Source organism: Symphalangus syndactylus, chromosome 9, assembly GCF_028878055.3.
Source record: "Symphalangus syndactylus isolate Jambi chromosome 9, NHGRI_mSymSyn1-v2.1_pri, whole genome shotgun sequence".
Lineage (NCBI taxonomy): Eukaryota > Metazoa > Chordata > Mammalia > Primates > Hylobatidae > Symphalangus > Symphalangus syndactylus.
Genome location: NC_072431.2, coordinates 100422492 through 100437212, shown reverse-complemented (window position 1 = coordinate 100437212; position 14721 = coordinate 100422492). Strand labels below are relative to the sequence as shown.

General features: G+C 39.4%; 1 protein-coding gene across 2 annotated transcripts in view; it reads left to right on the top strand.

The window, feature by feature from the left end:
• Window positions 1-14721, top strand: part of PLEKHA8 (pleckstrin homology domain containing A8) — a 108822-nt gene that overhangs the window by 575 nt on the left and 93526 nt on the right. The window lies entirely within an intron of this gene.

Below are 14721 nucleotides of genomic sequence, written 5' to 3'. Positions count from 1 at the left end.
CCTCTCTTGGGGCTGGGTGAGAGCTGTGGCTGCCCTTTCGCTTCAAGGAAGGCTGCAAAGACTGGGATTTGGGGTGACTTGAAAGGCACGGTGCTCTCGATGTCAGCGGGAGGAAGGCGCAGACGCCCCGCCTTGGGGTGCTCTGGGAATCTCTTGAATTTTGGCGAAGGAACCGGACTCCCTTGCCTCGCAGCTAGGTTGGAAGGTTTCAAAAGAATGCCAGCAGTAACCTGGAATTCCACAGGGGAAAGATCCTTTATGAAAGTCCTCAGTGCAAACACTTTCCGTTTGTCACCTTCACAGTCATCTGCGTGCACACCAGGGTGTCAGAGTCCCAACTCCACAGTTTCAAAGCTCTGCACAAGGTTTTTTATTTTCTCGTTGAGCATTTCCTTTTGTTTTACAGACTCAGAAATTACCGTTAAATGAATGCAAATATTTGCAACTTTCTTGCCGTGCCTTACAGACTGGCTTTAAAATAGTCCCCGCCCTTTTTTCTAGTTTGTGGAGGTAAAAGCTTCATATCTTGAGAAGGTTGTAACTATTCTACAGCTGTGAAAATTACTCAGAACGATCTTTTTTTCATGTGTGAAACTGGTATTTAATACAAGCCTACTATATGCTGGAAACTGTGCTAGCCACTTTTTTGGAAGTAAACTTTTTATCATAGAAAATGGATTAGGTCTTTAAAATTTTAAAGGCAGTGTGTTTGAAAGCAGAAATGTAACCAGTATCCCTTAGAGTGGGTGAGAGACGTTTTCCTTTCTTTTGTGGGATTGTTTTTAAAAGGTTGTAGTATGGTAATGCGCCGGGTGTTTTAAGAATGGGTGTGTGTGGGAGGATCAGTTGGCATAGTAACTTCGAGGAGGTCACACAGCACAGCCAAAGGTGCCCCTGTTGGGCGTACCCAGAATCTCTTCCCTTTGCCTAGTATAATTAGCAGTGAGTTCGCCTGTTTATTTTTTCCTGTAATCATTAATAGAGACTAAATTAGAAGAGGTTTTTTTTGTTTGCGTCAAGGACCTTCAGTGATGTCTGCAATTAGGTTAGATGAGAATAACTCAAAGCTAGGCTTTGGTTTGGTGGATGACAGAGGCTGATCAACACTGCTAACCTAAGGGGAGGAGGCTCGACCTGGCAGTTTTCCTTCTGAGGTCTCAGATGCATATACTTGAGTAAAATTTAGTTGCTGGTCCTTCACTCCTTTCCATTACACACACTTTTTACCTTTTTTTCTTTCATCTTCAGCACTCTTCTTTTTTTCCCATTCTTCCCCATCCCCAACTTTTTTTGTTTTGTGGGGTTTTTTTTCCCCTCTTTTCCTTCTCCTTCCTATATGGAAAGTTTAGTCTCTTGATACAGTAACTATTTCCTGGTAGTGAAATGCTTTTGCTGTTGTTGTTGCTGACTGTCCTTTTGTATCCTTCAATAAAGCAGAACTCTCTGGAAGGATCTTTTGGAATCTTTGTCATGTGATTCCTATCTGTTCTGTTGGAAAAGAGTCTATTTTTTTCTTCCCAAAGTAAGAGAAGTTAATGCTGTGAGTGGTGCTAGGGTGGAAACCCTGAAGAAGAGGGCACTGGAGCCATTGCCAGAGACAGCTGTCTCTACATGATGCTGCTTGTTCCCTTAACCCACGTGCCCTGTCCTTGTAGGCATACTGTTCATAGAAGCCCATCACACCACTGGGTATTTTCCAGATATACATAGAATGATGGTTCGGCATATTCTCTCCTTTTAGGAGATAAATTTACTTGGGAAAGAAATGGTAATAGCCCAGGAGGATCACATGCATTCTTGTTTCCTCCACCCTCCACTTTTCTACTTGGTCTTCCGAAATGAGCATGTTGTGTTAGTGACAAGTTACTTTTTCTTTTTCTGAAGTTTGTTTTAAAAAGTAACTTTTTTTTTTCTTGTAGGTTTGCACGTAGTAACTTTAAAATACATATAATCCCAATCCAAGTTTTTGTTGATTTTGAATTTTTCTCCAAAGGTAGTATATAACCCATGCCTCTGTTTGTGTGGTTTGTGTATTTGTCATGCTGACAGCTTGATATGGGATGCCTTGTGTCGAATTTGAGTGAAGTTAGGATATCAGTTTATCACTTGGTCTTTTGAATCCTTAGGGGATGTTGTTAATTTCATTCACCATTTACTGTGCTAGGCACAGGGGAAGCAATGTTGAACAAAGCCTATGCCCTTCTTGAGCCTACAGTCTGGTGGGGGAAGAAAGATATTTATTGGTTAAGTGGTTAGAACCATGTTTCATTGTGTGTGATTGATTGGGGAGGAGGGAGGGCAGAGAGGCTACTACGGGTTGTTAGAGAAAGCTTCTTTGAAGAAAAATTTAAGCAGAGTCTGAAGGATAAATCAAGCTGTTAATAGTTCGGTGGAGAGGCCAAGGCAGAGGTGTAGTTAGACGAAGTAAAGAAGAACTTTTCAGGCACAGGGAATGCCAGTGTCAAGGCCCCAAAGCAGAATAGAGATGTGTGAGTTTGAGGAGAGGAAAGAGGACCCATCTGGCTGAGAGCTGAGGAGAATGAGGCTCCAACAAAGATGCAGGGGTGTGCGGGAGGCCAGATATTTCAGGGCCTCATAGGCTGGTTTAAACACTGTGATGTGATTGTGTGTGTGCATGTGGGTACATGCATGCATGCATCTATGAGAGAAGGAGAAATGATGAGATTGTTTAAAAGCTTACTCTGGCTTTAGCATAGCATAGAACATTTTCTGGTACATCTTTGTGTCTCTCCTGCTGCATTTATTGTACTTCACTCAATACTACGTATTATTATTTTGTGAGCTTCTTTTGCCTCTTGAATTTTAAATTGCTAGGTATTAATTACTGAAAGTTAGAATTCATCAAGCCCTGATAATAGCATCTGAGGTTTACATGAGTGTATTTCTAGAATGCAGAAAGAGGAAAGAAGTCTCTTCCTTTAAATGCTAGGCACATTCAGGTACTCTATCCTCCTTCAATGAAAATACAAAAAAAAAAAAGTTTATGCGTATTTTCTTTTACAGTCTGGTTTCATCCTGCCTTTTGGACATTCCGGGATTTAGTGCCAGTACCTTTCTTTAGATGTTAGAAGATTAAACTTGGGATGAAAAGAGAGTAAATTAAAAACATGTTACAGATTCCCACATTGTGTGAGACATACTTCTAAAGAAGCACTGTGTTTGTTATTTGTGTCTTTCAAGACCTAAAAGTTAGTCAAGGAGTGTCATACATGTAGGGCTACACATTAATGCCCTAGAACACTGGTTCAGGAGTCAGAGGACCTGAAGCCTGGCAAACAGCTCTATTACCGCCAACTGCAGGGTCACTTTAGCATTCTGAGCCTTAGTGTCTTCCTCCGTTTAAAATAATGGGATTTACTAGTTTATAATTGTAAGAACAGTTAAAAATTTATTAGTACTTACAATGTGCCAAGCACTTTTCTAAACATTTTACATGGATTAACAGTCTTTGCAGCAATTTCAAAAAACAGTTGCCTTTATTATGCCCATTTTCCAGATGAAAACACTGAGGTATAGAGACATGGGTTTGCCGAAGGTCACGCAGCCACTTATTAAGTGGCTTCAGAGTCAGTGCTCCATTAGACAATATTTTTAAAGGTCCTTCTTGCTTGATCATTATGTAATTCTAGCTGATTCATAATGTACCTATATTTAAAGTATGTTTGACCTAGAATAGCAGACTATTTCGGGGATGGGAAGTGGGGAGGAATTCAGGAGTGAAGAAAGCTTTGACTGCCCAATGTTGTGCTTGTGTTTTGCCGTGAGGAAATTTTCTAACCTTTGCTTTCTACTTTGTAGTTTTAGGTCCTTTTCCTGCCCCCTCAGCTGATAGGAGGGCTGCTGTCGTGAACTCCAGCCAGCCACAGGCTGCTTGTGCCTCTCCAGCAGGTTAAGGCTCAAGCACATTGCATTACTGCATTCTGAAAATAACAAAAGCCTGCATCATACTGGCCAGATGGTTTTCATTAAGGATGTGCTATAATTTTGTTTCCCCTCAGGTGGAGGAAGGTGACTCTTGCCCTATAAACTAGTGCTGTGTAAACAGTACCAGGAAGACATCTGGAATATGAGGATTCTTGGTTTCACAACCACTGGTCAACCCTTTTTGTTGTTGTTAACATTTTGACATCTTTATGGAGATAATTCATAAACCATAAAATTCATCCATTTAAAATGTACAAGTCAATGATTTTAGTATATATAAAAAGTGTAACTATCACCATGATCAGTTTTAGAACATTTTCATTATCTCAGAAAGAAACTCAGTACCCATTAGCAGTCACTCCTACACCTGCCTTTCACTGTTGGCAACCACTAATCTGTCTGCAAGGATTTGCCTCTTCTAGGCATTTTATATAAATGGAATTATATAATATGTGGTCTTTTGTGGCTGGCTGCTTTTCCATAGCATGGTTTTTTTTGGATAGCATGTATCAGAACTTCATTCCTTTTTATTACCAAATAATATTTCATTGTATGTGTATACCATATTTTGTTTATCCATTTTCAGTTGAAGAACATTTGGATTGGGCTGTTCTTTTTGTTTTTGTTTTTCTTGGTTATTATGAAATAATACTGCTGTGAACACTCATGTACAAGTTTTTGTATAGACATGATTTCATTTCTCTTGGATGTATATAATACCTAGGAGTGTAATTGCTGGAGTCCTGTGATAACTCTTTATTTAATAATTTGAGAGACTACCAAATAGTTTTCCAAACTGCACCATTTTACATTCTCATCAGTAATCAAAGAAGTTTCCGTCTTCACGTTCTCGTCGACCTCATTATCTTCTTAGCATAGCTATCCTAGTGGTTGTGAAATGGTATCTCATGGTTTTGATTTATATTTTTCTGACTTAATGATGTTGATTGTCTTTTTATATGCTGATTATCCATTTGTATATCTAGTTTGGAAAAATGTCTTCATTTTTTGCCCATTTGTTTGGGTTATTTTTTCATTATAGAATTGTAAGAGGTTTTTTTTTTTTTTTTTTGAGACAGAGTCTTACTCTGTCACCCAGACTGGAGTGAAGTGGTGCGATCTGCACTCACTGCAACCTCCGCCTCCCGAGTTCAAGCGATTCTCCTGCCTCAGCCTCCTGAGTACCTAGGACTACAGGTGTGTGCCACCATGCCTGGCTAATTTTTTGTATTTTTAGTAGAGACAGGGTTTTACCATGTTGGCCAGGCTGGTCTCGAACTCCTGACCTCAGGTGATCCACCTGCCTCAGCCTTCCAAAGTGCTGGGATTACAGGTGTGAGCCACTGCGCCCAGCCAAGTGTTCTTTATTCTGTATATAAGTTCCTTGTTAGATAGATGATTTGCAAATACAGTTGACCCATGAACAATGCAGGAGTTGGGGCACCAATCCCCACAGTCAAAAATCTGCATGTAACTTTCGACTCCTCCAAAATCTTAACCAATAGCCTGCAAATAACCAAAAGCGTTATGACCAAAAGCCTTATGAATAACTTTAACAACACATATGTTATATGTCATATGTATCGTATACTGCATTCCTACAATAAAGTAAGCTAAAGAAAAGGTTATGAAGAAAATTATAAGGAAGAGAAAATACATTTACTATTCATTAAGTGGAAGTGGATCATCGTAAAGGTCTTCATCCTTGCTGTCTTCACATTGAGGAGGCAGAGGAAGAGGAAGAGGAAGAGGAGGGGTTAGTTTTGCTATCTCAGGGTAGCAGAAGTGGAAGAAAATCCACATGTGCACCCTTGAAATTCAAACCCATGGTATTCAAGGATCAACTGTATTTTCTTTTCTGTAGGTTGTCTTTTTCATTTTCTTCCTGGTATTATTTGCAACACAAAAGTTTTAAATTTTGATGTAGTCTGATTTATCAATTTTTTATTTTATTGTTTGTTTTTGGTATTAGATTATCTTAGGAAACCGTTGCCAAACCCAAGGTCATGAAGATTTACTCTTAAGGTTTTAAAAATAGTTTTTAGCTCTTACATTTAATTCTCTTCCGTTTTGAATTAATTTTTGTGTACAATATGAGGTAAGGGTACAACTTTTTTTTTTTCACATAGACATTCAATACTTAACTCTTTACCATGTAATTTATGGTTTCAGTGATAAAGTCACAAGCCAGCATTGCACCAATGCTTAAGTGTAAGAGGTTGGAGTCAGAGAGCCCTGAGTTTGAGCCTTTGCCCCACTACTTAGTGCTAATACCTTGAGCAAGTTACTTAATCTTCCTGAGTCTCAGTTTTAAAATTACAGCAATAATAATAGCCGTACCTAGGTTTGTTAAGACTATGTAATGGATATTTAGCTTACTGTTAGCAGTTTCTGGGTCGTGTCCATTAGTGTCAGACACTCTGCAGACATGCTCCATTGTGTACCACACAGGTTCATAGTTCACTTTAAGGGTAGGTTAATTAGATCACTGTTTTGATTAATGATGCCCAGAAAATTTAGTCTCTGTGTATTCAGCTTTCTATTTGCAAATTGTGGTTCCTCATGGATTCTTTTTCATATAATTATTGGCCATTGCAGTCTCTTCCATTGTGAAGTGTCTGTTCAAATCTTTAACCCATTTTTAAAAGTTAATTGTTTTTCTTTTTGTTATTGAGTTGTGAGAGCTCTTTACATATTCTTATTTATTTATTTATTTATTTTGAGATGGAATGTTGCTCTGTCACCCAGGCTGGAGTGCAGTGGCGCAATCTCGGCTCACTGCAACCTTCGCCTCCCGGGTTCAAGCAATTCTTCTGCCTCAGCTTTCCATGTAGTTGGGATTACAGGCGCCTGCCACCAAGCCCGCCTAATTTTTTTTTGTATTTTTAGTAGAGATGAGGTTTCACCATGTTGGCCAGGCTGGTCTTGAACTCCTGACCTCGTGATCTACCCTTCTCAGCCTCCCAAAGTGCTGGGATTACAGGCATGAGCCACCTTGCCCGGCCATATATTCTTAATTAAAATTCCATTGTAGACCGGGCATGGTGGCTCACACCTGTAATGCCAACACTTTGGGAGGCTGATGGCAGATCGCTTGAGGCCAGGAGTTTGAGATCAGCCTGGCCAACATGGTGAAGCCCCGTCTCTACTAAAAATACAAAAATTAGCTGGGCGTGGTGGCACATGCCTGTAATCCCAGCTACTTGGGAGGCTGAGGCACCAGAATCCTTTGAACCCAGAAGGTGGAGGTTGCAGTGAGCTAAGAGGTTGCAGTGAGCCAAGATCACACCTGTGTTCCAGCCTGGGCAACAGAACTAGACTCTGTTGCAAATAAATAAATAGATAGATAGATAGAGTGAGACTCTGTCTCAGATGGATAGATGGATAGATGGGTGACAGAGCAAGACTGTAGCAAATAGATAGTGTAAGACTCTGTCTCAGGTAGATAGGATAGGATAGGATAGGATAGGATAGGATAGGATAGGATAGGATAGGATAAGATAGATAGATAGATAGATAGATAGATAGATAGATAGATAGATTAGATAGAGAAATAATGCCCAGAGGAATTAAGTAGTGTCCTCAAGATGACATACCTGGATGTTATGAGTCTGAACTTAAACCATGGTTTCCTCACTCCGTTGTCTTGAGTTAAGGTGCTGGTAGGACATATGAGAAGCACTGTGCAGAACAAATAAATATTTAGTTTGGTAGCTCAAAGCTCACAGGAGAGGTGACCTACATCTTCTAGCAGAAGGTTTTAAAGAGAATTTGATATAATCTATTGTAATTATAGTCTTCTCACCATCTACATGGTAGACTCTCCACTAGTCTGTCACTCCTTGAGGCTGGGATCTTTTCTCTCAATCTCCAAACCTGACAAGTTACAACTGCTCAGAAAATGCTTTGTGAATTAATTAATGGTAAATTAAGAAGCCTATAATTTAGCTAATGCTTGGTTAACTGTTACAATGAGGAGTGTTTCTTCTTTCTTCTTTCCTCCCTAGCTACAACAGAACTCTTACTGACTGACCTGACAGAGGAACCCAAGGCTTTGCTGTCCACATCCCTGTCTGGAACTCCCCTAGAGAAGCTGAGTGGGGGAGGGCTCTAATGGGATGAGGTGTGGCTGAGCGCTCAGGTTGGACATTGGAAAACACCAAGGCTATGGAGGTCAAGGGTAGTAAATGAATAGCTCTGCTTTGCTTCAATTTAAAATGGTAGATTATTTCACTATTAAAATATCTATATAGCATACATAATATATGATATGATAATACATATGGGTTATGAACATAGAAACCGTAATTTATAATGAATAAATTGTCTTGACTCAACATTTCAGATTCTCAGTCCTATCAAGACATTTAATTTCACTTTTTTTTCTTGGCATTAGTTACTTTCTCTGTTTTTATTTAAAAACATTTGTTTGGAAACAGGGTCTTGCTATGTTGCCCAAGCTGGTCTTGAACTCCTGGCCTCAACTGATCTTTCTGCCCCATGAGCCACTGTACCTGGTAGTTGCTATCTCTTGAATCAGATTTTGGGAAAGATGGGAGTTTTCTGTTACTTTGTATTAGGATAGGTTTTGAAAGCTGAGAGAGACTTCTAGGCATCATCTAAGCTCCAGCTGAAATTTCGTAGAAAAGGAAACTAAAGTTGAAAGAAGTTAAGGGACTTAACCTTTTCTTTCTCCCATTCTGTTCCCTCTTTATTATGGTCACTAATTTTTCCTCTTATTGTTAATGAAAAAGCACCTTTCCTTCACTTTTTTTCTTTACTTTTGGCACACTTTTCTAGAAAGAGTTTAAATAGTCCCTTTTCATTTTTTTTTCTGTATTTCTACACAACAGTAGTTCTTATGGATTTCTTTTTTTTTTTTTTTTAATCTTCAACTTTAAGTTCAGGGGTACATGTGCAGGTTTGTTACATAGATAAATGTGTGCCATGGTCGTTTGCTGTACAGATCATCCCATCACCTAGGTATTAAGCCCAGCATTCATTAATTTTTCCTGATCCTCTCCCTCCCCCAACACCCTCTTAAGGATTTTAAAAATTCACAATATGTTAAATTTTTAATTGTTTTTCCTGTTAAATAGTAAGATTATGAACTTCTGCTTTCCCAGAACACCTTAATTTTTAAGGCAGAAGTTCTGAAGGAACTGTGGCGGACTTAAAGGCAGAATGATATGCTCTAGCATGAGGCTAACCAGTAGGCATTCTACTAGTTGTTCATTTAAGAGTCATTATTGGGCCAAGATGTAATAAGCCCATTTGTAATGATTACAATAAAAAACTGAACAAAATACAACAGTAGAATATTGCATTTTTTTCAAATGCACATGGAACATTCACCAAGATAGACCATATTCTGAGCTATAATAGAAACCTTGCCAAAACTTGTCAAAAGAATGTTCTATGTCTTTAATAGAAGTAAACTACAGATTAATAACAGATGTAGAGAATCCCCTGAAATATTAGGAAATTAAACAGTACACTTCAAAGTAGCCCGTGGGTCAAAGAGAAGGTCTCCAAGAAAATTGGGAAATATTTTGAACTTAAAATGAAAGCACAACAGTGGTTGGCCAAGGGTAAAGGGAGAGGGGAAGGCTTGATCGGAAAGGAGTAATACAGGGGAATTTTGGGGACAATTTTGGTAGAATGGAATTTTCTGTATCTTGATTATTGCAGTGGTTATTAAAGGGCTATGCATTTATCAAAACTCGGAATTGTTCGCCAAATAATAAATTTTATGTAATTTTTAAAACTTTTAAGTGTCTATTTAAATGGCGTACAGTTTTTCATAGTGATATGTTTGGATGAGCCACTTGTCACAAGGCTGCTGAAAGAAAAATGAAGGGAGGCTACAGTACTTTCTAGTCAGAAGTGGGTATGACTCACAAGTAATTACTTTTGGTTTAGATCTTTAAGGGAATAGGAACATCTCCATTTAGAAATTTTGACTTAAAAATGGTGGTTGCTGTTGGGAAATAAAAAAAAAAAAAGAAATTTCAGTGTAAAATTAACGTGAGGTGTGCCAGTTTAGATCCAAATATAAGTGCATTTTTCGAAGAAAATTATGCTCATTGAAAACATGTATTGTTCAACATTAATTGAACTGAAAAGCCTTTTGGCTAAGATTTTTTAAAAGTAAATTTTACACAGTTGTTTGTCCATTAAGTGTAGAAAGGCATTTGCACTATGTGAGAAAAGAATAAGCTGGTAGCAGTTTTGGAATAGTGATTTTTAAATCTTTAATTTCTTTGAACAATGTTTTGTAGTTTTCAGTGTTTTACACTTATTTTTAAAAATTTATTCTTGGCCGGGTGCGATGGCTCACGCCTATAATCCTAGCACTTTGGGATGCCTAGGTGGGTGGATCACCTGATGTCGGGAGTTCGAGACCAGCCTGGCCAACGTGGTGAAAGCCCGTCTCAACTAAAAATACAAAAAGTAGCCGAGGGTGGTGGCGGTCGCCTGTAATCCCAGCTACTCGGGAGGCTAAGGAAGGAGAATCGCTTGAACTCGGGAGGTGGAGGTGGCAGTGAGCCGAGGTCGCGCCATTGACTCCAGCCTGGGCAACAAGAGTGAAACTCTGTCTCAAAGTAAACTAAAATAAAATAAAATAAGATTTATTCTTAAGTAGTTTATTCTTTTTGATGTTATCGTAAATGGATTTGTTTTCTAACTTTCATCTTCAGATTGTTCACTGCAACTGTACAGAAATACAATTTTAATTGTATGTCAGTCTTGTATCCTATCACCTTGCTAAACTCATTTATTCTAATAGTTTTTTTTAGTGGCTTCCTTGCGTTTTGTTTTTGTTTAAATATATAAGAGCATGTCTGTGAGTAGAGCTAGGTTTGCTTCTTTCTTTCCAATCTAGATGTCTTTTATTTCACTTATTGACTAATTGCCCTGTCTAGAACCTTTAGTACAATGTTGACTAGAAGTGGTAAAAGCAAACATCTTGTTTTGTTTCCAATCTTTGAGGGGATGCATCCTGTTTTTCACCTTATACACATTAACTATGGATTTTTTGCAGATGCCTTTATCAGGTTGAAGAAGTTCTCTTCTAAGTTTGTTAGGTGTTTTTATTATGAAAGGGTGTTAGATTTTTGTGAAGTGCTTTTTGTACGTTTAGTGAGATGATCATGTGATAGTTTAGAGCTTTTGTGTTTGCAGAAAGACCCAGTTCACACAGGCGTAAAGTAAAAAGGGATGTTTATTGGTTCATTTAATGGGGTGTCTTACCTTCGGGAATGATGTGGGCTGATCAGGGGACTCAAACAATGTCATCCAGATTTTCTTCCTTCTCCTTCTGTCCCTCAAATCCTTCCAGTTCCATTTCCCTTTGTGTGTGAATCATGTTTAGGTCCCATGTGATGGCAAACTGCTGCAGGCAGCTGCAGGCTAACATTCTTAAGACCAAAGAAAAAAGAAACAGTCCCCACTTCTTTATGCCTTTCCCCAGTCCCAGCAAAAGTCCCAGAATTGTCTCTGATTGGGCCACTCGCCCATTCTGGAATTATCATTGAGGATAGGGGATGTGAAGCTTCATTTAGGCCTAAATCACATACCCACCCTGGAGCTGGTCACCCCCACCCAAACCTCATGAATGGAGTGTGGAGAAGGAACTTTTCATCAATGGAAAAGTACTAGGTAAATGCTGGATTGCCAAAAATAAATGTCAAGTATCCTTTCTGTAGTGAAACCATCCAGGATAATACAAAGTGTATGAAATTGGTATTTAAATACTCTTTTTTTACCCCCTACCCCATCCCTGGCAATGATAGCTAATACGAGCTAAAACTCTTCCCTGCTCATTGAAGTTTCATGTCTAATCCTTCCAAGCAGGGAATTTGGGTGATACCACATTGCATCTCTAATACAGGATGGCATAAAAGAGGGTGGAGATTGGATAGGAAGATAGTCTAGTGGTCATCTAAGGGAGCAGGGAGTAATACAGACCAACAGTTTTCATCTGCCCTTTAGTTACCTTGACTGATCATTTCTGAGATAACTGCAGATTAATTTAAAATAGAAACTGGATTAATGGTGTCTTTTTCATCCATGCCTCTTTTCTCTACAATTCATCATTCCTGGGCTGTATCCCAGTTTCCCAGCACTGGACATTATGAAAGAGCAGTGTGTCCTAATACTAATCTGAACTCTCTCCGTCACTCTGCATTTAAATTTTGTCTAATAGGAATGAGATTTCTCTGATCTCTTAATATGCCTTTTGAAACTGCAAGAATTTTGTGCTTATAAGAAAAGTTTTTCTTGGTCACAGTTGGTGTGGTTACAAAGGACAGAATACAATTGCCGTATATTGAACATCCCTTGTATAATTATAACCTCCCCTAGATAAATACAGAACCTGTTAAAAGGAAGGTAATGTTTCATTTGCTATTATAATTTACCAGCTACTTTTTTTTTTTTTTTTTTTTTGAGACAAGATCTCACTCTGTCACCCAGGCTGGAGTGCAGTGGCGTGATCATAGGTCACTGTAGTCTCGAACTCCTAGGCTCAAGCAGTCCTCCTGCCTCAGGTGTATCACCTTGCCCAGCTAATTTTTAAAATTTTTTGTAGAGACAGGGTCTCACTATGTTGACTAGGCTGGTTCTGAACTCCCAGCCTCAAGCAATCGTCCTGCCTTAATCTTCTAAAGTGCTGGGATTACAGGAGTGAACCAGGGAGCCCAGCCTTCAAGCTGCTTTCAAAATTTACTGCAGCTGTGCTTTGGGTGGGGTTGAGAGCTGCTCTTCAACATTTTTCAGATTCTTGTAAGATAAAAGTAGTTCAGTACTTTTTTTCAATTTTAGGACACTTTTTTTTTCACATTTCAACAACTCTGAAATCAAGAAGCATCTTAGAACCTGTGCTGTGTTATTGTTTAATTGGTAGAGTTTCTTTCTTGTGTCATGTAAAATAATGGTGCGTCTTAAAATTGATGATGTGATGGTTTATTCTGGTTGGATCTGTAAGGATGTTGTGGGGGCGATTAACATTCGAATCAATAGACATTATAAAGTAGATTGCCCTTCCTAATGTTGATGAGCCTTATCCAATCAGTTAAAGACTTGAAGAGAACAAAAAGACTGAGTAACAGAGAATTCCTCATGTGACTGCCTTGAGCTGAGACATTGGCCTTTTCTAGCTTTCATTGTTTCTTCTTGGGTCTTGAGCCTGCTAGCATGGAACCTAACAGTGAGCTCTCCTGGCTTGCTGATTGCAGATCTTGGGACTTCTCAGTCTCTAGTCACATAAGCCAGTTACTTACAATTTCATTACATGTATGCATACCCACCCACACACCCTTATAATATCTTTACACACACACCCTGACACCCTACTGGTTCTTTTTCTCTGGATAACACTGACAAATACAGATGGGTCCTAAATTTGATAAAATATTGAGGCTGTTCTAAATGCCTTTTACACAAAAGTCATGGTGGATTTGGGGAGTATTCACACCAACCAGCATCATGGGAGTTGAGCTGTTCACACCAGCCAGCGTCATGGGAGTGAAAAGATGCTATTGTTCTATACCAGGACAGCTTTCTGGGAGTGGGGAGCCAAGGTTTGGGAGCTTTTGTGCCTCAAGGAGCAGTATAGAAAGAGTTTTCTTCCCAGCTCTGTTGTGTACTTCCTTTGTGACCCTAATTAGGTCACTTAATTTACCTGGGATTGGTGTCCTTATCTACAAAATGTGCTGGTTGGACTGTGTGATTTCAAAGACCTCTCCCTTTTCTCAGGTTCTCAGACATTGACTCTTCTGTTTCAGTGAGGGGAGGTGGCCTAAGATGTAAATAAACACTTTTGCAAAGGGCTGAAACATCACCAATAATGTCTGACTCCTGGAGCACTGATTCTCTGCCCAGCAAGATCCAGTCTGAGGATTGATTTGGTTTTCCAGGTTGTAATGTTTGTACAGGAGTGGTGGCCTTCACAGTTGAATTTGTAGAATTTGAAGCCAAGGTCTAGAAGCATCACCTTTTTTGTTTGTTTGTTTGTGACAAGGTCTCACTCTCACTCAGATTGGAGTGCAGTGGCACAGTCATGGCTCACTGCAGCCTCGACCTTCCAGGCTCAAGCAGTCCTCCCACCTCAACCTTCTGCTGGGACCACAGGTGTATGCCACCACTGTTGGCTAATTTTTGTATTTTTATTAGAGATGGGTTTCACCATTGTTGCCCGGGCTAGTCTGGAACTCCTGGCCTCAAGTGATCCACCCACCTTGGCCTCCCAAAGTGTTATTATTATAGCTGTGAGCCACCGTGCCCTGCCAGCATTACCTTCTGAAATAAAAATTTACAAGTTCATCCCAAGATGTTTGCCAGCCAGGAACTGATTTGTGCTAGTGTAGAGATAAGGCCTAAGGGTTCCTGACCTGCAATAAAGGGTCTAGGTCTCTGGGAAGGAAGTCCTCCATATAAAATATAATAAGAGCAAAAGCCATAGTTTAAGAAAAGATTACTTATCTTTCGTGAGAAGATAAGTTCAGATATTATGGGAGAGTGGATGCTGAGAATTAGTGTTTATTTAGTTTTATTTAAGTAAGAAATATGGTACCTGGCAGTCCTGAGTATTGCGCTTTCTGGAAAAGCAGACCCTGATTAAGTAAATGATGAGCAAAATATGTTGCCTACCTACCCAACTCCTTCACATAGATTTAGTGCTGAATTCAGGCTTCTGATTACAGTGTAGTTCCTTGTTCCATAATCTTGGGCTGGGGGTGCTCCAGGAAGTGCAGTAGCCTCCTACTAAAACGT